The 27,652-nt window shown below is 42.6% G+C and overlaps 1 protein-coding gene and 1 pseudogene across 1 annotated transcript in view; both read right to left on the bottom strand.

The window, feature by feature from the left end:
- ASXL2 (ASXL transcriptional regulator 2) overlaps nucleotides 1-27,652 on the bottom strand; it is a 335,805-nt gene that overhangs the window by 222,335 nt on the left and 85,818 nt on the right. The window lies entirely within an intron of this gene.
- LOC140600720 (heat shock factor-binding protein 1 pseudogene) lies at nucleotides 4,050-6,467 on the bottom strand (annotated as a pseudogene).

Here is a 27,652-nt window from a genome sequence, read left to right as displayed (position 1 = left end):
GCACGTGGCCTTCCATGGTGGGTCTCTAGTTACTTCTCCCATTTCATGTATTCATCCTCTCTCCTTGCTGCACTCTGACTCAGTAACACTGGCCTCCCTGTTCTGCAGTACTCCCAAGCACATTCCAGTCATAGGGCCTGTGCACTTGCTCTTTCTTCTGCCCGCGGGCTTTCCCTCCCGTGGCTGCACAGGGCCTCTCTCCTCCACTTCATTCACTTGTGTTTTCAAATCCATTAGAATGCAAGCAGCATGAAAGAATTTGATTCTCTATTCCAGTGCTTAGAAGTACGCCTGATTCATAAGCCCTCAGGAAATATTTGTTTAATAAATAAATGGTGGGCACCTGGGTGGCTCAGTCAGTTGAGCGTCTGACTCTTGGTTTCAGCTCAGGTCTTGATCTCATGGGTCATGGGATGGAGCCCCTACTTCCGGCTCCGTGCTCAGCTTGAGCCTCTGTCCCTCCCCCCACTGGTTAGTGTGCATGCTCAAGCTCTCTCTCAAATAAATAAATATATCTTTAAAAATTAAATAAGTGAATGTAGTTATTAATAGCCTTTACAATAATCATATTTCAAAAGATTTTATTATTTATTCATGAGAGACCCAGAGAGAGGCAGAGACACCCTGTACGGGACTTGATCCCAGGACCGCAGGACCACAACCCGAGCCAAAGGCAGATGCTCAACCACCAAGCCACCCAGGCATCCCTACAATAGTCATTTTGAATGGCTGCTTATCTTTCTTTTTTCTATTTTTTTCTTCTATTTTCTTTTGAATGGCTGCTTATCTTAATGTAAACTTGATTTTACTATGAAATATTAGGTTGAGCCATCTGAAATTGCCATTTTGGAGGTTAAAAATGGTTGATATTGGCAATTTCACATAGTTCAATCGAATAAAACACATTCAGAAAGTTGTATTACATGAATATACCACTTAAAAATGCCCCCAAAATACCAAAAAGAAAAACCAAACCCATCATCCCTTGTGCCAAAAAAATACCCCCCCCAAACCACCATCCCTTGTGCCAACCATCCAAGCTAAACAGAGGACATTGCCAGCATCCCAGTAGTCCCCTGCAGGACCCTCTGCAGTCACATTTCTCTCCTTTCTCCGTAAGGTAAGCACTCCTGATTTTATAATGTTCATTTGCTTGCTTTTCTTTTTCTTTTATCATCTAAAGAGTACGGTTTTCTTTTGCCTGTTTTTTATTTTTTTTTTTATTTTTTTTTTTTAAAGATTTTATTTATTTATTCATGATAGTCACAGAGAGAGAGAGAGGCAGAGACACAGGCAGAGGGAGAAGCAGGCTCCATGCACCGGGAGCCCGATGTGGGATTCGATCCCGGGTCTCCAGGATTGTGCCCTGGGCCAAAGGCAGGCGCCAAACCGCTGCGCCACCCAGGGATCCTTTTGCCTGTTTTTTAAAGTAAACTCTACACTCACTGTGGATCTTGAACTCACAACCCTGAGATTGAGAATCACATGCTCTACCAACTGAGCCAGCCAGTTTTTGAGGTTTATATAATTCATATAGTGTGCATTCTTTTGTAAGGGGCTTTTTTTCTTGTTTCTTTTATTTGATAGACTCATCTATGTTGTTGTGTCTGTTGTGTATAGTGTTATTACTGTATAATATTTCATTGTATGACTATACCACCTATCATCTACTCATTTTTTTATCTACTCATTTTTAAACAAGATTTACTTATTTATTTTATTTTATTTTATTTTATTTTTAATTTATTTTTTATTGGTGTTCAATTTACTAACATACAGAATAACACCCAGTGCCCGTCACCCATTCACTCCCACCCCCCGCCCTCCTCCCCTTCTACCACCCCTTGTTCGTTTCCCAGAGTTAGCAGTCTTTACGTTCTGTCTCCCTTTCTGATATTTCCCACACATTTCTTCTCCCTTCCCTTATATTCCCTTTCACTATTATTTATATTCCCCAAATGAATGAGAACATATAATGTTTGTCCTTCTCCGACTGACTTACTTCACTCAGCTACTTATTTATTTTAGAGCCAGAGACCAAGAGAGCACTAGAGGAGGGAGGGGTAGGGGGAGAGAGAATCCTCAAGTAGACTTCCCACTGAGCATGGAGCCTGACATGGAGCTGATCCCAGGACCCTGAGATCATGACCTGAGCCAAAGTTGAGAGCCAGATACCTAACCAACTGAGCCACACTGCTGCCCCCAAATTACTATTTGGGTTATTTCCAATTTGGAGTTATTATAGGTTATGACGCTATGAGCATTCTTATTTATGTCTCCTGCGTGCATTGAGCCCGTTTCCCTTGCGTATGTCCCTAGGAGTGGAATTGCTGGGTCATAGAGAATGCAAGTTTCAATTTCAGTAGATGATGTCAAACTGTTTACCAAACTGGATGTAAAAGGTTACACTGATAACAGTGTATGAGAGTTCCAGTTGCTTCAGAAGAACCGAAACTTAATATTGACATTCTTTGTTTTAGATACTTGGTATCCCACTATGCCTTTAATTTGGATTTCTTGGAGATGACAAAGTTAAACATGTTTTCATATGTCTGCTGACATTTCATATCTTCTCCCATGAATTACCTACCCCTTCATATCTCTTGCTCATTTTTTTAAAGATTTTACTTTTAAGTCATCTTAATGCCCAACATCGAGCTCGAACTCACAACCCTGAGATCAAAAGTTTCGTGCTCTTCCAACTGAGCCAGCCAGGTGCCCCTCTTGCGCACTTTTCTGCTGAATTATCTGTCTTGTTCTTATTGCTTTATAGGAGTTATTTATTTATTTATTTATTTATTTATTTATTTATTTATTATATTTTATTTATTTATGAGAGACACAAAGAGAGATGCAGAGACACAGGCAGAGGGAGAAGCAGGCTCCATCCAGGGAGCCCATGTGGGACTCGATCCTGGGACTCTGGGATCATGCCCTGGGCTGAAGGCAGACTAACCACTGAGCCACCAGGTGTCCTTATAGGAGTTATTTTATATTCTGGCTTTGAAACTTCTATTGCTTATGTGTGTTGCAAATATCTTCTCTGTGGCTTGACATTTCATTCTTTTTATGGTGTTTCTTATATTCAGGATTCCTTAAATTGAATACAGACATACTTTTCCATCTTTCTCTTTGATTAGCACTTTTCCTGTTTTGCTTTAAAACTCTTTCTATACCCAAGGTCACAAAGAAATTCTTCTATATTCTTTTCTTTTTAGAGTTTATTTATTCATGATAGACACAGAAAGAGAGAGAGAGAGAGAGAGACAGGCAGAGGGAGAAGAAGACTTCTCACAGGGAGCCCCATGCGGAACTCAATTTCTGGACTTGGGATCACACCCTGAGCTGAAGGCAGATGTTCAACCGCTGAGCCACCCAGGCGTCCCTCGTATATTATTTTCTAAAAGTTTTATTGTTTTATTTTTTTGTACCCTAAAATATTTGACAATTTTATGCAGGATCCACCAAAGTTTGGGTGTTTACTATTTAACAGCATAACTGGGACGCCTGGGTGGCTTAGCAGTTTAGCACCGCCTTCAGCTTAGGGCGTGATCCTGGAGTCCTGGGATCGGGTCCCACATCCGGCTCCCTGCATGGAGCCTGCTTCTCCCTCTGCCTGTGTCTCTGCCTCTCTCTCTCTCTCTCTCTCTCTCTCTCTGTCTCTCATGAATAAATAAATAAAATCATTAAAAGAAATAAAATTGCGGGGACCCCTGGGTGGCTCAGCGGTTTGGCGCTTGCCTTTGGCCCAGAGCGCGATCCTGGAGTAAGGGATCAGGTCTCACATCGGGCTCCTTGCATGGAGCCTGCTTCTCCCTCTGCCTGTGTCTCTGCCTCTCTCTCTCTCTCTCTCTCTCTCTCTCTCTCTGTGTCTATCATAAATAAATAAGTAAATAGGGATCCCTGGGTGGCGCAGCGGTTTAGCGCCTGCCTTTGCCCCAGGGCGCGATCCTGGAGACCCGGGATGGAGTCCCACGTCAGGCTCCCTGCATGGAGCCTGCTTCTCCCTCTGCCTGTGTCTCTGCCTCTCTCTCTCTCTGCGACTATCATAAATAAATAAAATTAAAAAAAAAAAAGTAAATAAATAAATAAATCTTTTTAAAAAATTGCTTGTTTTTAAAAAAAATAACAGCATAACTGACCAAGGTCTAAAGATGTGAAATTACCATGTTCGAGAAATTGGGAGGAATCACCCTATAAACTCACTAGACAGTATGTGATAAGAAGAGTGTACACTTTATCATAGAAAACCTGTCTGTACATAGTAGTTGCTTCAAAAAGCCATTGACAGTGAGAGACTCCTAACTCGGAAACAAAGGGTTGCGGAAGGGGAGTGGGTGGGGGGATGCCACCCAGTCACAGGTACTGAGGAGGGGACTTGATGGGATGAGCACTGGATGTTATGCTATATGTTGGCAAATTGAATATAAATTTAAAAAGTAATGAAAAAAAGCCATTCGATCTTCTCTTGCTTATAAAAATGCTGTTCTAAAATAAAATAAAATAAAATAAAATAAAATAAAATAAAATAAAAATAAAAATGCTGTTCCAGGGGCAGTCCGGGTGGCTCAGCGGTTTAGCGCAGCCTTCAGCCCAGGGCCTGATTCTGGAGATCTGGGATCGAGTCCCACGACGGGCTCCCTGCATGGAGCCTGCTTCTCCCTCTGCCTGTGTCTCTGCCTCTCTCTCTCTCTCTCTCTCTGTCTCTCATGAATAAATAAATAACATCTTAAAAAAAAATGCTGTTCCAAATTTCAGTGTAAAATAGCAAGCTTCTACTCTTTAGTGTGGCTGATATCTTGTCTTCATCTGCCGGTTCTTCTGCCCCAGCCTGTGTCATGAGGTCTGCAATGTTTTTCTCCAGGTCGTCAGTGGGACTCCTCATGCCATCAGTTCTTTCCCACGATCTAGTCAGACATAGTCCGACATTTATCTTGCATCTGTTGCAGGAGTGTCTACACCACCAGGGTGAGATCCTTCGGGTGCCGGGGTCAGTCTCCACCATCTGTCCCATTCCTAGCTTGGCAGTGAAGTCTCAACCACCACTGAAGCTCTAAAAACATTATTGTTTTAAATAGTGGCTTAACTTTATAATTTATTTTAGGTCATAATTTATTTCAGATCATTCTCCCTGTTGTTGCATGTAGGGTGATCTTTTTGTGTGTGCTTGTGTTTTTTTGTTTTTTTTTTTAAGATTTTATTTATTTATTTGACAAAGAGAGCACAAGCAGGGGGAGCGGCAGAGGGAGAGGCAGGTTCCCGGCTGAGCCTGGAGCCTGATGCAGGGCTTGATCCCAGGACCCAGGGATCATGACCTAAGCCGAAGCCAGACGCCCAACCCACTGAGCCACCCAGGCGCCGCATTGTTTTCTTTTTTCAAACACTATTTTAAATGTTGTGGGAACAGCTTCATCCAAGCCCCCTGGGACTCAGGAAGAGGAAATGAGGGTGAGGTGGGCTGGGAGGTGTTGCCCACTAACATTCTAGCCTTGCTCTGCCTCCTGAATTCCAGATGGTTCTCCCGATGATGCCTGTCAGCCAAGCCCACTGTCATCACCGAAGTTGGGAGGTGCCTACAGGGGAAAGTCAGGAGACCGGGGTTGAGGTGAAACTCTGGCCACTCTGACATTTAACCTCGACAGGAAAAGCCCCGGACTCCCTTTGCCTCATCCAACCCCCACCACCCCCACGTGTGAAGATCAAGGCACAGAATCCTGTATCTGCAGACGGCCCCGCTGGTGTCCTTTCCCCTGGTCCACCGCCACCAATCGGCAGTCAGACCAAGGTCCTGGCTTTTGCATCCTGGAATGTTGCAGGGGCGGTTTCCTGGTGTGATTCACAAACTACAGGAATGTTTCAGTCTGACCCAGACACTGGCTTGGGGGAGGGGGACACACCCGGAAGCGTCCTCAGCCACTTCCCCATCCCCAGGGGATCTCTACCTTTCTGAGCTCCTCCTGGTGTCTCTCATCCTGGAGGGTCATCGGGTCCCCCCCTTGAGAGGGCACTCACGCCATCCTCTTGCTGCTTCTCCTGCGATGCTGTGTCTCCCACTGGGAGTGACGACACAGGGAGCATGCGTGGGTTTCTCTGCCTCTCCCCAGCCGGGGAGGCTGGACACCGAATACACCCTCTGGCAGTGACAGGGAGCCACCAAATGGTGTTTGGAGGAAGGATTCCAAAGTGGTCCCACACGCACACCTCTGGCCTGACTTGGCTCCCTGCTGTCACAGAGGAGTGACGAAGGAGCCAGGGCCAACTCCCACAGGCCAGGGCAAGTAGATTTTCAAAACCCAAGCCTGTCTCTCTGGTAAAGGCTCAAGTGTCCTCTGCAATAGTTCCATCCAAAGGCCATGCTAACTGCCGAAGTTAATCCCCTAAGAAGATCCTGTCTGTACCTTCCGATGGTTTAGAATCTAAAGAGAATGACAGCTGTTTTGAGCTGGGAGCAGAGTGGCCCCAAGAGCTGGGAGCAGGCTCTGGGCCCGAGTCAGGAAACCTGAGCTCAGGCCTGGCTCGGCCACCGTGTGCCCCGTGACACTGGGCCTCCTGGTGACTTCACCCCTCTGAGCCTGTGCCCTGATATGCCCAGCAAGGGGCAGCCCTGCCCAGCCACTCGGGCAACAGAGTCAGAAAAGTGACACAATTAATATAAAAGTACTTCGAAAAGCGTAAAGTGTTGTAATGATATGAGGGTTCTTAGAAAAGGGCTGAGAGATGAAAGGGGTAGGCCGCTGACCCTTCTCAAGGTATTTTATACAGTAGTTGGAACAATCCTTTATTTGTTCAGTACTTGAGAATTCACAAAGGGTTTCTAGGTTCTTTATCTCACCTGAGCCACACAATAACCAGCAAAGCAGGGCAGGGATCATTCTCTCTGAACACTGAGCAGGTGGAGAAAAGAAGGCTTAGAGACTGTGATTTTCCTATGGTCCTACAGTCATAGAGCCAGGACTAAAACCCCCTTTTTGTAGGTCTCTATGCTCCTTAGGATAGGCCCATTTTGGTGCTCCCTGTTTCAGTTGCTGCAACCCCATGGGGCAATTTCCCACAAGACTTGTGAACACATCCTAGCAGGCCCCAGAACCCCCATATGGCTGAAAGGGGTGGGGAGGTAGCGGAGAGAGTAAAGAAGGCTGTGGTTATCTTATGAGCAATGGGAAGTTACTAAAAGCGGGGAAATACTGTGATCAAAGCTGTGTTCTGTTAAAAAATGCTTTCCTTCTCCACCTCTTTCTTCCTTATGGGCTCCTTTTCTCCTTCTCCCCTCTTCTTTCTCCCTCTCCTCTTTATTCTTCGTTTACTTTGTATAATTCCCCAGTAAGAGAAGGAAAGGAAAATTCTGGGACCTTCCATCACCAACCTTTAGGTATTTAACCGTCTGGAGCCCTAATTGTCTGGCTCCTTGCATTTATAGGATGCCAGGGTCCTGCCCAGAGACTCCCCTTTGCAGGGAGTGCTTCACGCTCCAGGAGCAAGGCCAGGATTCAGTGAAGGAATTCGAGATAGCAGGCATGTTCGACAGGCTGGAACCAGGTCCCTGGGTTCTTCCCTGGCCTTCTGGAAAGAGCCTTGTCTCAAGAACTGCCTGAAGTGGCCCAGAACCTGAGATCCTGGCAGTGTGCTCTTTTCTATGGGGTGCCTGCCATTCAGAGTTCTGCACTCCCCAGGCCACTAGCAAATGGCCACCACATGGCTGATGTATGTGTACGTCTGGGGTGCCCCCTCCAGGATGTCTGACCCCTCTTCCTCCCCAGCTGCCTTAAGTTACAGGCCTAACTTCCTCTCCATTTGTCTGTGTTCCACATAGATCACATGCCCCGCAGCTGGGTTCCCAGAGCCTTTGGGGAAGATCTAAGCAGAAAAAGCAAGCACAGGGATCCCTGGGTGGCGCAGCGGTTTGGCGCTTGCCTTTGGCTCAGGGCGCGATCCTGGAGACCCGGGATCGAATCCCACATCGGGCTCCCGATTCATGGAGCCTGCTTTTCTCTCTGCCTGTGTCTCTGCCTCTCTCTCTCTCTCTCTCTGTGTGACTATCATAAATAAATTAAAAAAAAAAAAAAAAAAAAAAGAAAAAGCAAGCACATATGCCGGCGCATGTGTGCGTGTACGTGCATGATGCGTGTGGTGTCTTGGGAGGAAAAGGCTCACACTGTCTCTACAGAGAATCTCTGCCTCATTCATCTTGTTCAACATCATATCCCTACCACTAGGCAAGTAGTTGGCACATAACAAATATTCTCTGAATGAATGAATGAATGAATGACTGGTGAATGAACTGGAGAGTATTTAGAGCCTGGCTATCACAACCAGAAAGTCTTTGGAGACCTTGCTAGCACGGTTCTAAGGAGCCCCAGCAAAGCGGCTTTTAAGGAGTCCGGGAAGGAGGAAGGGAGGCTGCAGGGCAGGGGAGAGGAGGGGCGGCATGCAGACCCGAAAGCAAGAATCCTATAGAGAACGTCATAGGCCACAGATGCTCTCATGCCCTCACCCACATCAGCACGGCTGGGACGGGGCTTCACCTGCCTCTCCTTCCCAGACTAATACCAGTCTCTCTTTTCTCCTGCTTTCTTTGAATGCAGACCTTAGAACTTGCCCAAATCAGGAACTGTTTGTCATCCAGTTGGTCACCTTTTGACACTTTTAACAGTCCTTTCAGCTGGTGCTCCTGCTCGGCTGCTTTGATCCTAACCTTGCCTCCCTGGGGGGTTCCCAGGGCGCTCCAGCTTCTCCCAGGCTCCCAGGGGAGCTCCCAGGGGAGCTTCTCCCCTCCCAGAAAACAGAAGAAAGTGGTCTGCAAAGAAGAGCAGAGGGAAGATCACATGTGTCCCAGAGAGACAGAGAGAGGAGCCTGGTTTTTTGACTTTCCAGTTCCCCAGCTGAGCTGGCCCAGGGAGTCTTCTGTTCCTTCCAAGGGATACCACAGACAGCCTGAGCAATCCCACCTGAGCGATTCCAAATGCAACCACCCTCCCAGCCTCCCTTGACATCCCCAGCCAAGTCTTTCACTCATAGCTGCGCTGTCTCCGCCATCATTACCAGTATCTGGAGTTTATTTTTCTCATGCTCTCATTCACCCAGCAAGCACCCCTCATCTTCCCATACCCCTCCATCCCTATTCCTGGCTTCTACTCCATACCTTCCTGACCCCAAGCCTCCATCTCAGAGCCAGCTGCCTTCCTGCATCTCTGATGCCAAGGTCTCTCCCACTCCATTCTATAGACCAGTCCCATCACATTATTTATTTTCTTTTTCATTAAAAAAATTATTTAGGGGAGTCTGGGTGGCTCAGTTGGTTAAGTGTCTGACTGCAGCTCAGTTCATGATCCTGGGGTCCTGGGATGGGCCCTGCATTAGGCTCCCTGCTCAGTGGGGAGCCTGCTTCTCCCTCTCCCTCTGCCCTCCCCTGACTTGTGGAAGCATTCCTGCTCTCTCTCTCTCTCTCTCTCTTTCTCTCAAATAAATGGGTAAATAAATCTTCAAAAAATTTATTCAGGGGGTGCCTGGGTGGATCAGTCAGTTAAGTGTCTGCCTTCTGCTCCAGGTCGTGATCCCAGGATCCTGGGATTGAGCTAAACACCAAGCTCTCTGCTCACTAAGGAGTCTGCTTCTCTCTTTTTCTCTGCCCCCCTACATCATGCTCTCTCACTCTTTCTCTCTCAAATAAATAAATAAAAACTTTAAAAAAGTTATTCAGTATTCTGAACACCATGAATTCTGAAAACCCTACAAAAAATATATGCCTAATTTATCACAAATGTATGTGGGCTATAACTATCCCCCATGTTAAGAAACAGAACACAGTGCTATTACTTCCTTTTCTTTTCTTTTCTTTTCTTTTCTTTTCTTTTCTTTTCTTTTCTTTTCTTTCTTTAATATTTTATTCATTCATTTGAGAGAGAGAGACAGAGACCACAGCAGGGAGAAAGGCAAAAGAAGAGGGAGAAGCAGACTCGTTGCTGAGCAGGGAGCCTAATGTAGGCCTCAATCCCAAGACCCTGAGATCATGATGTGAGCCGAAGACACGCTTAACCATCTGAGCCACCCACATGCCCCATAATTTTCTTTAAATGTCTCTTTTAAATTGCTCCAGAACTTGGGGCACCTGGGTGGCTCAGTGGTTGAGCATCTACTGTTGGCTCAGGTCATGATCCTGAGGTCCAGGGATTGAGTCCCACATCGGGCTCCCTGCAGGGAGCCTGCTTCTCCCTCTGTGTCTCTGCCCCTCTCTCTCTGTCTTCATGAATAAATAAATAAATTCTTAAAAAATAAATAAATAAATTGCTCCAGAGCCTTCTGAGGCTTTCTACTCCTTTATTTTTTTATTTTTTATTTATCCATGAGAGACATTGTGGAGCCCCCACATAGGGCTCGATCTCACAATCCTGAGATCATGAAACCTAGTTGGATGCTCAACCGACTGAGCTACCCAGGTGCCCCTGAATCAGGACTCTTTCAATAGCAAGTAACAAAAACTTAAACTCAAACTGGCTTAAATCAAAAAGGTAGTGTAATGGCTCACTTCTCTGAAAAATCGGAGGATAAGATTGGTTTCAGGCACAGCTGGATCAAAGAACCCAAACACTGCCAGCAGGAAATGGTCTCCCGGCTCAGATATCCTCTGTGTTGGCTTAATTTTCCTCCTCAGCTGTTGCAGCAAAGGTTCTGGATGTGTCTCATAGGCCCGTTTGTGCCTATGCCTGAACTACCGTGGCAAGTGGTGGGTCAGCTCTGGTCAGAGTCTGAGGGTGGAGAAAGTGCTTTCCCAAGGAAAAGTGGGGTCCTTGTTGCAGAAGATGGGAGACCGCAAACAAGATCAACAGATACTCTCCAGTTCTCACTTCCCTTGTGAGTGGGAATCTCTGTTCTGCCAAATGCTCAAAGCTACTGGGAAAATAAAAATAGGTCAGAGCTATGAAGGTTGTATGAAAACTTTAAAATTCAAGAGAGATGGGAGTGATTTTGAAGGTGACGATTTTCTTTCTTTCTTTCTTTCTTTCTTTCTTTCTTTCTTTCTTTTCTTTCTTTCTTCTTTCTTTCTTTCTTTCTTTCTTTCTCTCTCTCTCTCTCTCTCTCTCTCTTTCTTTCTTTCTTTCTTTCTTTCTTTCCTTTCTTTAAGGACTTTATTTGACACAGAGAGAGAGGAAGAGAAAGAATACAAGCAGGGGGAGTGACAGGCAGAGGAAGAGGGAGAAGCAGGCTCCCTTTGAGCAGGGATCCTGATTGCAGGACTCAATCTCAGGACCCAGAGATCATGACCTGAGCCAAAGCCAGACACTTAACTGACTGAGCCACCCAGGTGCCGGAAGGTAATGGTTTCTTTGCCTTTTCCACACTGTTCCCCTGCCCAGAATGCCCTTCGGTTATCCAAAGTCTGCCCTCCCTTCTGCCCCCAGTCCAGTGATAATTGGAACTTCTTCAGCACGTAGAGTGTCTGGCGGACCATGGACCCCCTCAACTCACATAGTTTAAAATTTAACTAGATATGGTCTTCATTGTCTTGTTTGTTTGTTTTTAGGAATATTACAGTTTATTTGACAGTTCACACAAGGATCATCAACACAGATGAATGGGGAAACAGTCTTGGGTCCCAGGATAGCTCTTCCTCTGCCTGGGTTGCTTCATACTCTTACTGTTGCCCAGTTGGTGTCTGCTCAGGGAGTTCATGATCATTTTAATTTTGGCTTAAAATAGAAACAAAAAATACTACCAGTTGCACTGTTCCTTAGGGTTTCACAGGCCTTGCTCTGCTCTGTTCAGTTACTTAGTAGCCTCCTCGAGGAGAGAAATTGTTTGTCTTTTGTTCTCTACTTCTCCTCCTAAGACCAAGCCACCGTGAACATATTTTAAGTGTGCTGTATATTCCTGTTAGTTGATTGAAAAGTTGATCTTGGGGCATGCGGGTGGCTCAGTCGGTTAAGTGTCTGCCATCAGCTCAGGTCACGATCTCAGGGTCCTGGGATTGAGCCTGTGTGGGCTCTCAGGGAGCCTGCTTCTCCCTCTCCCTCCCTCTCTCTTTCTCTCAAATAAATGAGTAAAATTAAAAAAAAAAAAAAAAAAAAAAAAAGGAAAGAAAAGAAAATAAAGTTGATCTCATGGGCACCTGGCTGGCTTATTCAGTGGAGCTCTTGATCTCCAGGTTGTGAGTTCAAGCCCTATGGTAGGTGTAGAGATTACTTAAAAAAAGAAAAAAAAAAGGGATCCCCGGGTGGCGCAGCGGTTTGGCGCCTGCCTTTGGCCCAGGGCGCGATCCTGGAGACCCGGGATCGAATCCCACGTCGGGCTCCCGGTGCATGGAGCCTGCTTCTCCCTCTGCCTGTGTCTCTGCGCCTATCTCTCTCTCTCTCTGTGACTATCATAAATAAATAAAAATTAAAAAAAAATTTAAAAAAAGAAAAAAAAAGAAAAAAAAACTTTAAAAAATAAAATAAAATAATAATAATAAAATAAATAAATAAATTTATTTATTTATTATTTATTTATTAAATAAAATAATAAAATAAAAGTTGATCTTGCAATGATCAGAATTTTCTGCAATTGCAGAAAAATAGGCCAAAAAAGCTAGGCTGGAAAGGTTTCTACTTATATCGTAGTTAACTTAGTCCCAGGACCTGTAAATCTCCCACTGACAGCTGGTCTCATGCTATTTACTCTAGTCTCAGAATCCCGGCGTAACCATGGGCACTTTTCCTAAGTCCATGTCATGGCTTTTGTCTCCTCCTTGGGGAGGTGCCATCTTACCACTTATTTCTCTGGACCTCCTCCCTTGGTAACCAGAGCCAGGAGAGGTTCTCCTTCTGCCATTCCTTGGAACCCTTCCATCAGTCCTGGTTTCTAGTTTAAGGAATACACATTGTTCAAGAAACTGGAAGGAAGGCAGAGCTTGAGCATGAGGCTCACCTTCCAGAAGAGACCTTGGCTTCTCTGGTCCATAGTGGATAGTCCCTTCCTTTCAGGCCAACAGGGGGGCCTATTTAAATTATGTAATGCCCAGAACAAGTGTAGTGAGGCCTTAAGGACAAAGAATGTCAACCCAGAGAATGTCTTTCTTTTGGAGGAATGGGCTTCATTCTGGCAGGCTGTGGGAATGATAAGTGGGGACCCTGGGATTTTCCTTTCACTTTCTTGTGCTCTCAGAAACCACCTCCAGTGACTCAGGCACATGAAGCTAAGGGTCAGATGGGTGGGGCACAGCTTTCCATCCAGGTTCACCCAGTTTTACCGGGCAGAGGATTGTGCTGAGGCCATAGGCAAGAAAGGAAGGCCAAAATAGAGGAAGGACAGGGCGTCGGTTCCTCGACTTGTTGAGACCAGAGTTGTGTAGCAAGACAAACTGGAGTGTGCTCAGCATTTCTCCTTCCTGACTTGGGTTTCACCTTAGCCCCAGTTCAGTGGCAGCCCTATTGGCTCAGAGAGCTGAGGGATCCAAGAGGAAGAAGCCTGTACAATCCTTCATCTAGCAGGGGTGGGGGTGGGGTAAACTTTTAAAGTAAGCCTCTGGCAAAATCCAAGTTGGTTATGTTGCCCCAACTCTGGCTTTATCTTCTCCTGCTTCTCTTTGCTACCCACTCTGTCTTACAGTCATAACAAATTTCTTATCAGTTCCTGACCATGACACACATGGCTGCTGTGTACAGATTCATGGGTTGTGGCACTGTACAATTCTTGGAGGTGCCATCTCCATAGAAAAAGGAAAGAATCATGCACAATTTTACCAGGCATCCCTGAGCTAGGTCCCTTTTGAGTTCCTTCCCATACATTGCTTCCTCTGCCAAGAATGCCCCTGTTGGTTTTTCCTCTCACCATATATTCACCTGTTAGAATAATCTAACACTTAGCTTTCAAATTCTGCTCAAATAATGTCGATGAACAGAGATGTAACTGAATGCTTTAGGAAACGCTCACAGACATTGAGAAGAAACACCATATATACAGGAGTCTCAAAAATGGCACACTGTTCACTCATTTTGCCTGGTAGTTTTATAATGCCCATGGGGTGTTCTGAAAGGCAATGTAAGTAAAATCCATCAGAATGATTACAATGAAAAATACATAATAACAAGTGTTGGTGAGAATATGGGAGCAACTAGAATACTCATACTATGCTAGTAGGAGTAAATTTGGGAAAACTACTTTGGAAAACTGGTGGTATCTACTGAAGTGGAAGAGATCCCTAGCATATGACTCAGCAGTTCTGGTAGAAATATATGTAAACACACACTCAAAAATGTGCAAACGTGATCATAGCAGCACTACTCATAATAGGTCCAAACTAGAAATAACTCAAATGTCCACCAACAGGAGAATAGAGGAATAATGTGGTATATTTATAAAATAGAATATTACACAGCAATTAAAGTGAATTTGTTATTGCTTCACATAATAACATGGATGAATCTGACAAACATTCAATATTGAGTGAAAGAAGCCAGATATGAAAGGATACATGCTATGTGATTCCATTTATATAAAACAAGCACTGTGGTGCTAGAAACAAGAATAATGTTTACTCTGAGAGGATATAATGATTGGAAAAGAACATGAAATTTCTGTGGTGCTAGCCATATTCTATTTATTAACATGGGATGGTCACATAGATGTGTTTATTTTTTGAGTTTATTGAGCTGTACACTGAGGATTTGTATGCTTTCATGTGTGTATGCTAAGCTTCAATAAAAAAAGATTACTTAAAAGAATAAAAGCAATGTCTACTTTTGGCAATGATGAAATAACAGAATCTAGATTTATCTTCTGCCTTAATCAATTCTAAGATTGAACAAAATATATGAAGCAATCATTTGAAGACATTGGATAATAGGCATCTCAGGACAGTGATCCCTGAGAGAGGGGAAACAAATAGGATGAGTTCTACAAGCATCTCTGCTCACTATCTGGAGAGAGATTCTGAGCTATAGCACAGAGAAGGAGAAAATTCTTGGAGATCTACAGAGGAGTCTCCTTGAATTTTTGCCAGGCTACCAATCAGTACATGTGTATATAGAAATAGCCACCACTGAGGAAAGAAGCCCTGTAGAGGATGAGGAGATGGAAAACCCAGCAGAGCTTATGCAAGGCTGAGAAGAATTGGTGTTCCTACCAGCCAGAGTGGGAAAACCTCCCAACACAGTGGCCATAGTGTCCTTAGAAGGAAATTACCCCAGTAGTCATGCCAAATTAGTCCCATTCTAGGAGTTCTTCTGGACCCACCTACCAAAGCTGAAAAGCAAGCCTTATAAAGATCAAACTAGTTCCAAGTAACTTAACTGCATCCTATACTAAAGTCACCAACTATTTAAAAGAGTTTTTTAGGGCAGCCCCAGTGGCTCAGCGGTTTAGCGCCACTGCCTTCAGCCCAGGGTGTGATCCTGGAAAAAACCAGGGACCGAGTCCCACGTCAGGCTCCCTGCATGGAGCCTGCTTCTCCCTCTGCCTGTGTCTCTGCCTCTCTCTCTCTCTCTCTCTCTGTGTGTGTGTCTCTCATGAATAAATAAAATCTTTACAAAAATTAAAAAAAAATAAAAGTTTTTTAAAAGTCTAGTACCCAACAATATAAACTTCAAAATATCTGGTATCTCGTATGATTTTACTTATATGAAATCTAAAAAACAAAACAAATGAACAAACAACAAAACAAAACAAAAACCCATATAAACAAACCCATAAACATAGAGAACAAGTTGATGGTTGCCTCAGGGGAGTAGGGTGGGGGAATGGGCAAAATGGGTAAAGGGAAGTGGGAGATAACAGGTTTTCAGGTATGGGATGAATAAGTCACAGGGATGAAAGGTACAGCATAGGGAATACACTCAATGGGATTGCAATAGCGTTGTGTGGTATGTAGTGACAGATGATACCTACGTTTGTAGGGGGCATAGCATAATGTATGGAGTCGTCCAACCACTATGCTATTTTAAAAAAGTAGTTCTCGGATGTTAACTAAACTCCTTGTGGTAATCATTTTACAATACATACATGTATAAAATCATGTTGTACATCTTACACTTACAAAATATTATATGTCAATTGTATCTCCATAAAACTGGAAAAAACCCACAAAATATTTGGTATCTTTTTTTTTGTAAATTTTTATTTATTTATGATAGTCACACACAGAGAGAGAGAGAGAGAGGCAGAGACACAGGCAGAGGGAGAAGCAGGCTCCATGCACCGGGAGCCCGACGTGGGATTCAATCCCGGGTCTCCAGGATCGCACCCTGGGCCAAAGGCAGGCGCTAAACCGCTGCACCACCCAGGGATCCCAAATATTTGGTATCTAATAAAAAGCTTAACTGTCATTCAAAGAAGCAGAAAAAAAAATCAATCGATAAAAACAAATCCAGAAATGACACTAGCTAATAGTAGAAAAGGGCACTGAAACAGCCATTATAAATATATCCCATACATTCCAGAAGGTGCAGGAGAGCAGCTTCAAGAGGAGTGAAATATAAGATATAAAAGAGATATCAAAATTCTAGAGGTAAAAAAATATAGTGAATGGTGATGATCTCAGGGTCATGAGTTCAAGCCCCACGTTGGGCTCCATGCATGGAGCCTACTTTAAAATAAAATAAAATAAAATAAAATAAAATAAAATAAAATAAAATAAAATAAAATAAAATAACCACAGCCTTAGTGAATGGTAGCACACTTCAGCGGCCTTACATGCATGTAGCTGGAGGCCCAGAAAGAGACTATGAGGTAAGGAGAGGACAGAAAAAATATTTGAAGAAATAATGGCTGAAAATTGCTTAAATTTGGTAAAAACCATAAACCCACACATATCAGAGAAACTGAACAAACCCCACACAGAGAAAATGTGAAGATGATAATAAAGAGAAAATGTTAAAAGTAGACAGAGGGAAAAACAAATCATGTGCAGAGGAACAAAGGTAAGGTTGATAGGAGACATCTTGTTGGCCACCTGCAAGCCAGAAGTTAATGGAAAGACATCTCTAAGGCATGGCATGGAAAATAAAAGCAGCCAAACAAGAAGAAAAATATCTTTCAATAATAAAGATGAAATAAACTTTTTCAGAAATATAAAAGCTTGGGACACGTGGATGGGTTAGTGGTTAGGCATCTGCCTTGGGCTCAGGGCTCCCTGCATGGAGCCTGCTTCTCCCTCTGCCTGTGTCTCTGCCTTCTCTCTCTGTCTCTCATGAATAAATAAATAAAATCTTAAAAAAAAAAAAGAAATACAAAAGCTGAGCCTCTACTTCTCAAAGTGATAAAGATTTTACCATGTGACTCTGCAGAAAACAGTGATCATTCCTGGGCCTGATATAAAAAGGAAGTACCCGAAGATACTAGAGAAGAGACTCAGACTCTCTCCCTACCTCTCTGACCCACCTTGCTGAGTCATGCACAGGGCAGACACCACTCAACTCAGCCAAAGGTAAACTGAACTGAGGCTGGAGCTGGCACCCTGCAGGTGATTGGCCTGGGAGCAGAAGCAGATGGGCAGAGTCACACAGAGAAGTTCTCTTGGCCCAGGGTGAAGTGCGTCCTATGTTCCTCACAAAGGGCACTGGGCTTCACAAGGAAAAACACACAATCCTTCTGATGTGGGAAGCAGGAAAGAAGGAGGAGGAGGAGAAGGAGGAAGAAGAGGAGGAGGAAGAGGAGGAAGGGGAAGAGGAGGAGGAGGAGAAGAAAGAAGAAAGAAGAAAAAGCAGCAGCAGCAGCAGCAGCCAGGGAACCAGTGAAGACTGAAAAGTGTGGAACCTTGGAGAGGAAAGAACCAGGAGCACCTGGCTGGCTCACCTGGAAGAGTGTGACTCTTGATCTCTTCGAACCCCACTTTAGGTGTAGAGATTACTAAATAAATAAATAAGCAAATAAACTTTTTAAAAAGGAAAGAGAGAAGAGAAAAGAACCAGAGAGGAGATCTTCAAAGTGTCTACCTATACTGTGGAGGTTCCCAGCTGGGTGAGGGTTGACAGCATGGGTAGTGAAGGAATTCACACAAGGGAGAACAGAGGAAATAGAAGTTTATTGAATGCACCAGAAGGGAGCGGTGGGCAGGACAACAAAGTAGAAACCATCTGCCATGAGGTGGTGGTAAGGAGCTACAGTTATAGGGCCGAATGAGGGGGTATGGAGACTTATGGAATTTCCCCCTTTTTGGTCATCTTAGGAACTGTGCCTGGTTTTAATTGGTCAGTGAGGGCCAATGGCTATTTTTTATTTTTAAGATTTTATTTATTTATTCATGAGAGAGACACAGAGAGAGAGGCAGAGACATAGGTAGAGGGAGAAGCAGGCTCCCCACAGGGAGCCTGATGTGGGACTCAATCCCAGGACCCGGGGATCACAACCCGAGTTGAAGGCAGACATTTCACCACTGAACCACCCAGGTGCCCCAGGCCTATGGCTATTTTAAGGTGGGTCACTTAATGAGTCTGCTTGCATTCAGCTGGGTGGTTGCTGTGGGCCCTTTGCCTTGATGGAGCTTCCATTGCCCAAGCCTATTGCCTAAAAGCAGCCTCGGTGCATGTCTCCGGCTGATGCCTGCACCACACATGTATGGAACAGACAGAGAATGAAGAGGCTGCACAAGAAATGGATTTGCCATTCCAGCCTAGCCAAGAAAATTTCCTGCTAAACCAAGGGAAATAATACTCACTGGTGAAAAATGGCTGTATTAGGGTTCTCCAGGGAAACAGAGCCAAATCTGTATGTGTCTGTGTGTCTGTGTGTGGATAGGGAAAGAGAGAGGGAAAAAGAAATTGATTTTAAGGAAGTAGTTTTGCTGGCAAAATTCATTTTTTCTTAGGGGAGGTCAGATTTTGTTCTATTAAGACTTTCAAGGGGCACCTGGGTGGCTTAGTCTGTTACGTATCTGACTTTGGCTAAGGTCATGATCTCAGGGTCCTGGAGTAGAGCCCTGCGTCAGCCTCCCCACACCCTCTGTACATCCCCCTGATCATTCTCTCTCTCTTTCTCTCTCTCTTTCAAATAAATAAAATCTTAAAAAAAAAAGACTTTTAACTGATTATATAAGTCCCATCCACATTATAGAGAATAACCTACTTTATTTTATTAATAGAATTAAAGGGAGGAACATACAATCCCATAACCATGTATTTTTTAAATTTTTACTTATTTATGATAGTCACACAGAGAGAGAGAGAGAGAGAGAGGCAGAGGGAAAAGCAGGCTCCATGCACCGGGAGCCTGACGTGGGACTCAATCCCAGGTCTCCAGGGTCGCGCCCTGGGCCAAAGGCAGGCGCTAAACCGCTGCACCACCCAGGGTTCCCACAATCCCATAACCATAAATGGAAATTTAAACTCTCCCTTTTGGCAATTGATAAAACAACTAAAGACACAGAAAGCTTGAATAGTTCTGTATTGGTAAAACTGTCTTTATTTGTAGATGACCTTGTTGTATATGGAAAAAAAAAAAAAAACAACGCTAAGAGTCTACCAAAAAGGGGGACACTTGAGCGTCTGCCTTTGGCTCAGGGCATGATCTTGGGGTCCTGGGATCAAGTCCCACATTGGGCTCCCCACAGAGAGACTGCTTCTCCCTCTGCCTGTGTCTCTGTCTCTCTCTCTCTGTGTCTCCCGGAATAAATAAATAAAATCTTAAAAAAAAAAAAAAGAATCTACCAAAAGGAACTTACTGCAATAAATAAAACTTACCAGTTAGGATACACAGTCAATATATAAAAATCAATGGTATTTCTATATGCCAGCAACAAAGAGCTAGAAAATAAAAATTTAAAATCAACTCCATTTATAATAGCATTAAAACAAACTAAGGAATAAGTTTTGCAAAAATTTGTACATTGAAAACAACAAAATATTGCAAAGGGAAATTAAAGAACTAGATAAACAGAATTTAATGTTATAGTTTCAAAGACTTGATATTGTTGGGCTGGCTCAGTCGATGGAGCATGTGACTCTTGATCTCGAGCTCATGAGTTCAAGCCCCACATTGGGTGTAGAGATTATAAATAAATAAACTTAAAAAAAAAGTGGTTTATCATTTATAAAAAAAAGAGAAGACGACTTGGTATTGTTAAGTTGGCAATCAGCCCCGGTTTGTTCTTCAGATTTAATGTGATCCCAATCAAAATCTAAGTCTTTTTTGAGGAGTTGACAAGCTGTTTTAAAATTTATATGGAAAAGTGAAGGACTTAGAATAGCTAAAATATTTTGAAGGCTATCAAAGCTGGAGGACTTACATTCTCTGATCGAGACTTACTATATAAAACAAGAGGAAAACAGAGGGGGAGGCAAACCATAAGAGACTCTTAACTATAGGGAACAAACTGAGGGTTGCTGGTGGGGAGGGGGATGGGGGTTGGGGTAACTGGGTAATGGGTGTTAGGGAGGGCACATGATGGAATGAGCCCTGGGTGTTAATGCAACTGATGAACTGAATTCTAATTCTGAAACTAACAATACAGCATATATTAAATAAACTGAATTTTTAAAAAAGACTTACTATAAAGCTTCAGTAGTCAAGAGAGTATGGTATCCCCATAAGGATAAATATATAGACCAGGGATCATCAAGTTTTTCCTTTTTTTTTTAAATAAAGATTTTACTTATTTATTCATGAGAAACACACAGAGAGAGGCAGAGACATGGGCAGAGGCAGAAGCAGGGTCCCTGTGGGGAGACCAATGCCGGACTCAATCCCCAGGACTCTGGGATCACGACCTGAACCAAAGGTAGATGCTCAACCACTGAGACACCCAGATGCCTCTAAACTTTTTCTTTAAAAGGCCAGATAGTAAATATTTTAGGTTTGCAGGCTGTGTGGTCTCTGTAATAACTACTGAGCTGCCATTGTAGCATGAAAGCAGACATGTATAATACAGAAATGGATAGTGTGGCTGTATTACAATAAAACTTCATTAAAAAAAAAAAAAAAAAAAAAAGAGTCCGGGCAGCCCGGGTGGCTCAGCCGTGTAGCGCCGCCTTCGACCCAGGGTGTGATCCTGGAGACCCAGGATCGAGTCCCACCTCGGGCTCCCTGCATGGAGCCTGCTTCTCCCTCTGCCTGTGTCTCTGCCTCTCTCTCTGTCTCTCATGAATAAATAAATAAAGTCTTTAATAAATAAATAAATAAAAAGGAGTCAGCAGGATACAGATCAAAGGAACAGAACATAGTCCAGAAATAAATTCTAATTCATCAAATCAATTGATTTTTTTTTTTTTCATAAAAGTGCCAGTGTAACTCAATTTCATTGAAAGGATACTCGAGCATATAGTGTTGTAGTGACAGGATAGCTATATGGAAAAACATGAACAAGGACACATACTTCATACCAGGTATAAGACTGAATTCAAAATGGATCATAGACCTAAACCTGTTAACCTTCTAGAAGAACATATAGGGGAAACATTTTGTGACATTTGATCAGGCAAAGAGCATGATAACAAAATCATAAATTATAACATTAAAATTTGATAACAAATGATTAGAGACCCCCGCCTAGCATGGCCTTCTTCCAAGACTTTTTTCCTTTTTTTCTTTTTCTTTTTCTTTTTTTTTAGATTTTATTTATTTGTTCATAGACACACAGAGAGAGTCAGAGACACAGGCAGAGAGAGAGGGAGAAGCAGGCTCCATGCTGGGAGCCCGATGTGGGACTCCATCCCATGTCTCCAGGATCACACCCCAGGCTGCAGGCGGCGCCAAACCGCTGCGCCACCAGGACTGCCCTTTTCTTTTTTTTTTTTAATTTAAAAAATTTATTTATTTATTATTTATATTATTTATGAGGGGGCCGCCAGGTGCCCCTATTTTTTTTTTTTTAAGTAATCTCTATACCCATTGTGGGGCTCGAACTTTTTTTTCCTTTGTTACTAACCAATATATGTTGAGCAACTACTATCTGCGCTGTGTAGGCTAGGTACCAACAATATTTCTGTAAACAAAACAAATATATATATATATATATATGTATATATATATATATATATTTGCCTTTATCTATTATATCTCATTCTTAAAGGCAATCTAAGGATGTTGCCTTTATCAGATACTTTTCCCTGCCTTCAAAGTTTTGTACTTCAAAACTAAGCTCAAACACAAGGTGCCTGCGTGGCTCAGTCATTTGAGCATATGACTCGTGATTTTGGCTCAGGTCATGATCTCAAGGTTGTGAGATTGAAACTTGTGTCTGGTTCTGCACTCAATGAAGAGTCTGCTTGAGATTCTCTCCCTCTCCCTCTGTCCCTCCTCTTTCTCTCTCTCTCTAAAGATAAATAAATACACCTTTAAAAACAAACAAAACATGGGGCGCCTGGGTGGCTTGGTCCGTTGGCCCTCTGCCTTCAGCTTGGGTCATGATCTCAGGGTCCTGGGATCCAGCCCCTTGGGCTCCCTGCTCCGTGGGGAGTCTGCTCCTCCCTCTTCCTCTGACCCTCTTTGCTTGTATTCTCTCTCTGTCTCAAATAAATAAGTAAAACCTTTAAAAAAAAAAAAAAGAACAAAGCAAAACAAAACCCAAGTTCAAACAGTGAAGAGACCATTAGGTCCATGCCACCAATGTGTTATCAATGGTGACTTTATGGGTGGCTTTAAATGTCCTTCATTTTTCTGTATTTTCTAAAGTTTCAACATTTGTTAATTTTATGAAGAAGATACAATAGAAGTTACTTAGCAAAAATCCCCCCAAAACATCAATTTAAAGATCCTCTCATCAGGGAAACTTTCTCTGACCACACGACTCTCCAGTATGACTCTGGGATCCCTCTTCTGTGCACATAGTCACTCTGCATTTCCATCACTCCTAGCCTGTAGGAGAAGAAGGGGAATCATGAGTGTGTGTCTCTTTCTTTGGACTGTAAACTAGAGGGTGGGGACCATGTCTTATTCATTTCTGAATCGCCAGCTCAAAAAAAAAAAAATGTTGGTGTTCAATAAGAGCTCAGAAAGTGTTTGTTGGGTGAACAAATAGATGAGGTTATCAAGGCATGGGTAGGAAATGAGATAGAAGCCCAGGGGCTAGAGCTGTGGTGAAGAACACTGTGGATCTTAAGTTTAGTTACTGAAACAGTTTCTCAGGGTCCAGGCCAGACCAGAGAGGAAATTTCATGCTGAGTCCTCTGAGATTGGGCTAAAACTTCTTAAGTCATCCTGGGGAAGATGAGTGGGGGGAGGGTTGCAGAGCCTGGGCTACAGCCGAGCCTGTTGGAAGGAATTCAATAACCCTAGGTGTGGAGTATCACAATTTGAAATTATCTCTTGATTTGTTTGTTTTGTTATGTGTCACCCTTCATTAGCAGGGACAGTCTGTGAGGGTAGGTCCATATCTTGTATCACAAGGGCTCAGACCAATGCCTGACACGTAGATGGCACTCAATAAATATTTGTCGAATTAATGTTGAATGAATACACTCACTCTCCACCAGACCCATGAGAAAGAGCCCAGATGCAGCATTATTCATTCATCCTGTAAAACATAATTGACAATAGGCCTGAAGAAACCCCAGTCAGCACATTCTTTACTCTGTGGGAAGGCATGCTGTGGAAGCCAAAAGTAGATCTGAGAGTTGCTTGGTAAATACAGAGTTGGACTAAGGGGACTTGGAAGATCTTAAGAGACTGTGTCACTGAGCTGGGGCACCCTGATGAGTCATGCTTTCCTACATGAGAACAGATGTTCTTTGCCAAACAGGATCCTGCCTTGCCCAACGCTGCCATACCTTTCCTGTCACTGTGGGAGAAACACTGACACTCTGCCCCCATTCCCCTTTCTCATTGCTCCTTATCAGCCCTAATGCTCCAATTTTTCTAGGCTTTCCCTCCCGTTACTATGCCCAGGATTACACCCTGTCCCTTACTGGTTACATTTCTCAATGTGGCTTTTCAATGAGATTTCAGCTACAATTCACATATACTGCTAAAGATGAACAATCCTAAATACCAGATGGAGACCTTCCACTATCCGAGTTCCAAGTCACTCATTGTCACTCTAACTCAATTTCTCTATCTTTAGAAAATGGGGTAATAACACATTTTCCATGTGTTCCACAGGCTACTATTAAGCAAAAACAACAACAACAACAACAACAACAACAACAACAAAAAAAAACCAAAACAAAACAAAAAACACAACAACAGAAGACAATAAATATGAGTGGCTCAGAGGTTGTGCTTCAACCCTTATCATTAAAGTTCCATACCCAATTTGCCACTGTTGAGCTACAATGACGTTTAGGTAAGCCATTTTGTCTGATACTTAGCCCAGTGTCTTATTCTTAATAAGCAGGAAGTCTTGATATGGCTCTATGACCATAGAATGGTCTGAGATACCTCCTCACTTTCCCAAGGAGCATGCTTGAGGAAAGATAGTTGCTTTATAGGCAAGTAGTTACTTTTACTTTGTTGAGTGTGGTATATAAACTTGAGACCAGGGGCACCTGGCTGGCTCTGTTGGAAGAGCAGGTGACTCTTGATCTCAGGGTTGTGAGTTTGAGTCCCACATTGGATGTAGAGGTTATCCGCAATAAATGAATGAATGAATGAATGAATAAATAAATAAATAAATAAATAAACTAAAACAAAACAATACCAGAGCTAAATGGTTTGGCGAAAAGGGAATTTCAGAAGAAACCTGGCAATGGAGAAAACTTTTGAAAGAAGAACAGGGATAGTTGGTCAAATGGAGGGATCTAAACAAGTTTTGTGGGGATCCCTGGGTGGCTCAGTGGTTTAGCACCTGCCTTCGGCCTAGGGCATGATCCTGAAGTCCCGGGATCAAGTGCCACATCAGGCTCCCTGCCCAATGGAGCCTATTTCTCTCTCTGCCTGTGTGTCTGCCTCTCTTTCTCCCTCTCTCTCTCTCTCATCAATCAATAAATAAAATATTAAAAAAAATAAATAATAAATAAGTTTTGCTTTGTGGTATGTGATATAATCCTCTTCTCCATCTTCCCACAAAGCCTTCAGTAAAATCTCATTAGTTTTAAATACTTTGGAATTTGAGTGTGTTAGGGGGATGCAAACAGTGCTCAGTCTGGCCTTGATATGAATGATGTGTACAAGGAGTGAGAGCGAAAACTAATCATTTTCCAGTTAAACAATCAACTCAAAAATGAAGAGGTGAATTATGTAGTCTTATGAGGACTTCCATCCCTAATGTTTTATGATTCAATATATGGAATAGAGAGACTGTTGCCAGAAAATTCCTTTTTCTGTTTGTTTCTGAACTATAATCTTTTTAGGTTTTGTTAACTGACTTTTTAAACTTCTTTTTAAAAATTAAAAAATTAATTACAGTATAGTTGACGTATAATATATAGTTTCAGATGTGCAATATAGTGACTTGACAATTATATACATTATGATGTGCTCATCATAATAAGTGTACTTAGAACCTGTCACCACATAGTTACTACAATATTATTGACTATATTCCCTATCCTCTACTTTTCATCTTCATGACTTATTCATTTTATAACTGGAAGTGCATCTCTCTTTTTTCTCTTCTCTCTTCTTTCTTTCTTTCTTCTTCCTTCCTTCCTTCCTTCCTTCTTTCTTTCTTTTTTTCTTTCTTTCTTTCTTTCTTTCTTTCTTTCTTTCTTTCTTTCTTTCTTCTTTCTTTCTTTCTCTTTCCTTCCTTCTTTTTATTCTTTTTATGTAAGCTTTACACCCAATGTGGGGCTTGAACTCACGACCCCAAGATCAAAAATTGCATGCTCTCTGGACACCTGGGTGGCTCAGCGGTTGAGCGTCTGCCTTTGGCTCAGGGCATGATCCTGGAATCTCGGGATTGAGTCCAACATCGGGTTCCCTGCATGGAGCCTGCTTTTCCCTCTGCCTATGTCTCTGCCTCTCTCTCTGTGTCTTTCATGAATAATTAAAATAAAATCTTTAAAAAATAATAATTAATAAAAATGCAAATACTTAAAAAAAATTCAGGCTCTGTGAGCCAGGTGCCCCAGGAAATATGTACCTCTTAATCCCCTTCACCTATTTTGCCTATCTCCCCACCCTGCCTCCAGGAAATTCTGGTGTAGTAGGTTAGGGTAGGGCTTGGGGATTCCCATTAAAAAAACATTTTCGCAGATAATTGTGATGTACACCAAACTTTGGGCATCATTGTACACATACTGATCATACTGATCATATTCTGTGGCCAGATGTTTAATTGCCCACAGAGGATCACCCTTCTCCCAGTCTCTACCATGCAACATTGCTGACAGAAGCAATCGTGATATTTTCAGAGAATATAAATTGATATTAATATTTTTCTGAGTAAAACATGCTTACAAAAATAATGCTATATCAATGCAGGAAAAATACAACAAATGATGCTGAGACAATAGGATATCCACGTGCAAAAGAATGAAGTTGGACCTCTACCTCATACCACATTAAAAATAAAAAAAGGAGAACTCAAAACCGATCATAGACCTAAATATAGGAGATAAAACTATAAAATTCTTAAAAGATAATGAACAAGTAAATCTTCTTGACCTTGTATTAGGTAATGGTTTTTAAGACATGGGGGTGCCTGCAAGCTCAGTCAGTAGAGCCTGTGACTTTTGATCTTGGGGTTGTAAGTTCAAGCCTCACATTGGGTGTACAGATTACTTAGAAAAACAGACATGATACAAAAGCAGGAGTGGGAGAAAAAACCAAAAGATAAATTAGACAGTCAAAATGTAAAACCTTTGAACTTTAGGAGACATCATCAATAAAGTGAAGAAAAAGGGACGCCTGAGTGGCTCAGTGATTGAGCATCTGCCATCCAGTTCCTTGTGGGGATCTTGCTTCTCCCTCTGCCTGTGTCTCTGCCTCTCTCTCTCTCTGTGTGTGTGTCTCTCTCTGTTTCTCATGAATAAATAAATAAAATCTTAAAAAAAAGTGAAAAAAAACACAGAATGGGAGAAAATATTTGAAGATCATAAATCTGACAAGAGACTTGTACCCAGAACATACATGTAACTTCTAGAAATTAAAAAGACAATTTAAGGGTGCCTGGAGGGCACAGTTAGTTCAGCATATGACTCTTGATCTCAAGGTTCTGAGTTCAAGCTCCATGTTAGGTGTAGAGCTTACCTAAAAAAGAAAAAAATAAAATAGTAAGACAACTCAATTCAAACTGGGTAAAGGATTTGAATATACATTTTTCCAGAGAAGCTATACAAATGGCCAATAAGCACATGAAAAAGATGCTCAACATCACTAATCTCTAGGGAAATGCAAATCAAAACTACAATGACATATCATTTCACTCCCTACTGGGATAGCTAAAATTAAAAACAGACAATAGCATGTATTGTTGAGGATGTAGAGAAACTAGAAGCCTTAGACATTGCCGGTAGGAATTTAATATGGTTCATTCAGCTACTTTGAAAAAATATTTTGGCAATTCCTCAAAAAGTTAAACATGAAGTTGCCATATAGCTCAGCAATTCCATTCCTGGGTACGTACCCAAGAGAATTGAAATATACACCCATGCAAAAACTTGTACATAAATGTTCATAGCAGCACAATTCGTAATCACCCAAACGTAGAGATGACGCAAGTGTACACCAATGATGAATGTATAAACAAAATGTGGTATATTCATAGCATGAAATATTACTTATCCATAAAAGGAATAAAGCACTGATTCATGCTACAAAACGCATGAACCTTGAACACATTATGCTAAGTGAAAGAAGTCAGCCACAAAAG

This window comes from Canis lupus, chromosome 12 (genome assembly GCF_048164855.1).
Source record: "Canis lupus baileyi chromosome 12, mCanLup2.hap1, whole genome shotgun sequence".
NCBI classification, from domain to species: Eukaryota; Metazoa; Chordata; class Mammalia; order Carnivora; family Canidae; genus Canis; species Canis lupus.
The sequence above is the reverse complement of the archived record's forward strand: the minus strand, read 5'-3'. Positions and strand labels throughout refer to the sequence as shown.